The following is a 4,118-nucleotide window of genomic DNA, read 5'->3' on the forward strand; positions in this document are numbered from 1 at the left end:
AGTAAACAGAGGACTCTGTGGAGTACGATTGGGTGGTTCAGCGTGGACAGGAGTCGTCAATAACTCCCAGCTAAGCCCCGCCCCCAGATGTCAAGGAGCCTGCGCGGCACGCCAGTGATTTACGCCTATCCTGCAGGGTTGTCCGTCATTACTTTGGTGGCAGCAGTGGGATTTTAAGAATGCATAAATGGTCAAATTATTACTTGTAATTTTCTCCCCTTGCTTTTGACATACACAATTGTCGTTGTTATCATATGGCCTGTTGTAAATGTGGTGGCCTTTACTACCAGAGAGTAGCGGAGGTAGCCTCGTACAGGTAAACACGCCGTAATTAGTAGTCAAGAGAGTCAAACTTTGCCCTAAATATTTATTTCACTAATTTCATACTAATTTAAACCCAAGTCATTCCGGATTTAACTTTTTAAACACTACTTAAAAAGACAGGTTTAATTCACTTAGCCCGATTCTGTCTCGTGCTGGTCTCTAAGTATGGTCTTAAACCTCTTGAAGTGAAGGCTACGTCTAAAATCCCTTACGCGCTGCCTTTAATACCATGTCGCGAGAGGCTATTGACAAAATTTTACAACTGATAAGTGCCACTATATAGATCTTACACTAGCTTTACAGCCGGGGTGATCGGAAAACTCCGCGTCCAGGTAGCTCAATAGATTTGTACGGAACTAGTGTATTTTACAGCATAAAGTCACTTAATAACATTTTGACAGTACAAGCACGTCCTCTGAGACAATGCGAGGAAAAGGTAGATGCAATACGAAGTAAAATTTAATAATAAAAGAACAATGGAACATGACAAAGGATATTTATATATAATGAAATGTTTTCTAAAATATGCTGAATTCAGTCGCGCCTTCCTCTTCAGCTTATACATATTATATAAACCACATTGTCACTTCGAGCTCCTATTTTACACTACTCCCGAATAAAGAAAATAAACAGCATTATATACTGAATCAACTCATCTATGACTTTTTAAAAGGTATATGCGATGACGTTTTATATTAAGATATAGATGGTGTTTTTTCCGAAACAGCTAAACTGTAGCCACGTGTCGTTTGCCTCGTTAAGGTAAATTGTAGCTGGGTGTCGTATGCCTCGGTAAGGTAAATTGTACCTGGGTGTCGCCTGCCTCCTTATGGTAGAATATAGCTGAGTGTCGACTGCCTCGTTATGGTAGATTGTAGCTAGGTGTCGCCTGCCTCGTTAAGGTACATTGTAGCGAAGTGTCGCCTGCCTCGATAAGGTAAATTGTAGCTGAGTTTCGCCTGCCTCGGTAAAGGAAATTGTAGCTGAGTGTCGCCTGCCTCGTTAAGGTAAATTGTAGCAGGGTGTCGCCTGCCTCGGTAAGGTAAATTGTAGTTAAGTGTGGCCTGCCTCGTTAAGGTAAATTGTAGCTGAGTGTCGCCTGCCTCGGTAAGGTAAATTGTAGCTAAGTGTAGCCTGCCTTGGTAAGGTAAATTGTAGTAGAATGTCGCCTGCCTCGGTAAGGTAAATTGTAGCAGGATGTCGCCTGCCTCGGTAAGGTAAATTGTATGAGGGTGTCGCCTGCCTCGGTAAGGTTAAGTGTAGCCGAGTTTCGCCTGCATCGTTAACCTGTCAATCTAAAATTATTTCTGTGATTAAATACTGATATCGGCAATACAAACTGTCTGAACTTATATTTGGATTTAAATTTCATGTGGAAACATGGATCTCCTTATTCCGGACTGGTGAAAAGGGAACCGCCATATTCTAAGCTGGTGATACGGGAACCGCCATATTCCGGATTGGTGTTACGGGAACCGCGATATTCCGGACTGATGATACGGGAACCGCGATATTCCGGACTGGTGATACGGGAACCGCCATATTCCGGACTGGTGGTTCGGGAACCACCATATTCTGGACTGGTGTTACGGGAACCGCCATATTCATGACTGGTGATACGGGAACCGCGATATTCCGGACTGGTGATACGGGAACCGCGATATTCCGGATTGGTGTTTCGGGAACCGCTGTATTCCGGAATGGTGACATGGGAACCACCATATTCCGGACTGGTGACACTGGAACCGCGATATTCCGGATTGGTGTTTCGGGAACCGTTGTATTCCGGACTGGTGGTTCGGAAACCACCATATTCTGGACTGGTGTTACGGGAACCGCCATATTCCAGACTGGTGATACGGAAACCGCGATATTCCGGACTGGTGATACGGGAACCGCCATATTCCGGATTGGTGTTTCGGGAACCGCTGTATTCCGGACTGGTGTTTCGGGAACCGTTGTATTCCGGACTGGTGGTTCGGGAACCACCATATTCTGGACTGGTGTTACGGGAACCGCCATATTCCAGACTGGTGATACGGAAACCGCGATATTCCGGACTGGTGATACGGGAACCGCCATATTCCGGATTGGTGTTTCGGGAACCGCTGTATTCCGGACTGGTGACACGGGAACCGCCATATTTAGGACTAGTGACACGGGCACCGCCATTTTCCGGACTGGTGATACGGGCACCGCCATATTCCGGACTGGTGATACGGGAACCACCATATTCCGGACTGGTGACACGGGAACCGCCATATTCCGGACTGGTGACACGGGCACCGCCATATTCCGGACTGGTGACACGGGAACCGCCATATTCCGGACTGGTGATACGGGAACCGCCATATTCCGGACTGGTGACACGGGAACCGCCATATTCCGGACTGGTGACACGGGCACCGCCACATTCCGGACTGGTGATACGGGGACTGCCCTAATCCGGATTGGTGATACGTGAATCGGCTTTTTTCGGACTGGTGATACGGGAACCGCCACATTCCGGACTGGTGATACGGGATCTGCCATAATCGGGATTGGTGATACGTGAATCGGATTGTTTCTGTCTGGTGATATGGGAACTGCCACATTCCGGATTGGTGATACGGGAACCGCGATATTCCGGATTGGTGTTTCGGGAACCGCTGTATTCCGGACTGCTGACACGTGAACCACCATATTCCGGACTGGTGACACTGGAACCGCGATATTCCGGACTGGTGATACGGGAACCGCCATATTCCGGACTGGTGGTTCGGGAACCACCATATTCTGGAATGGTGTTACGGGAACCGCCATATTCCAGACTGGTGATACGGGAACCGCGATATTTCGGACTGGTGATAAGGCAACCGCCATATTCCGGATTGGTGTTTCGGGAACCGCTGTTTTCCGGACTGGTGACACGGGAACCACCATATTCCGGACTGGTGATACGTGAATCGGATTTTTTCTGACTGGTGATATGGGAACAGCCATATTCCGGATTGGTGATACGGGAAACGCCTTTTTTCGGACTGGTGATTCGATATCCATTTTATTAGGAAATGATGATACCGGGAACCTAACAATTCTGGCTTTGGGTTACGGATCTCCTTAATTTAGAGTGGTGCTACAAGTATATAAATTTCATTTTATAAACCTCAGGACTCCATGATCGGACCATCTTCAGATGACTTTGAACATACTTTTCTCGACAGACGTATACAACTGTCATTCCGATCATCCTCGGGTTGGCTATACCTACCGAGGTGTATTTTGGAGGAAAAAAACCCCGAGGAGTTCCGGATGATACAACTGTGTGTAATGATAGTTGTGTATCACTAACAGAGTTATAGATCACGTCTTGGCCTGAACCACTGTCTACAATCCGTTGTGATCTATGTAATAATTCGCAGCGCCTAACCTCTACTTTATGGAAGACAATAAAGTTTGATATTTATTTAACAATTAAGCGACCACCAGTATGACTTGTATACCTTGAATTATCACCAAAGTAAAACTACTGTTCCATGAAACTGTCAAATCCTCCTTGTCAATAGAAAAAGGAAATATCTGACCCTACGCTTTGTATGACCTTCATGATCAAATATGGTACATAGTACATGTATTAACTTGTACAGGAGTCAGTTTGTAAAGTTCTCCTTTTCTGGCAGACAATTGGTACTTGAGTTGTCGTCTTCTTGGAAACACGACACTGATTAATATTTTAGACCGTAGTGAAAGTTCATATAGAGAAACGGAATATATCAAGAAAATCTGTCAAATATATCTACCGGGTGGTAAGTGGT

The sequence above is a fragment of the Pecten maximus genome, chromosome 1 (assembly GCF_902652985.1).
Source record: "Pecten maximus chromosome 1, xPecMax1.1, whole genome shotgun sequence".
NCBI classification, from domain to species: Eukaryota; Metazoa; Mollusca; class Bivalvia; order Pectinida; family Pectinidae; genus Pecten; species Pecten maximus.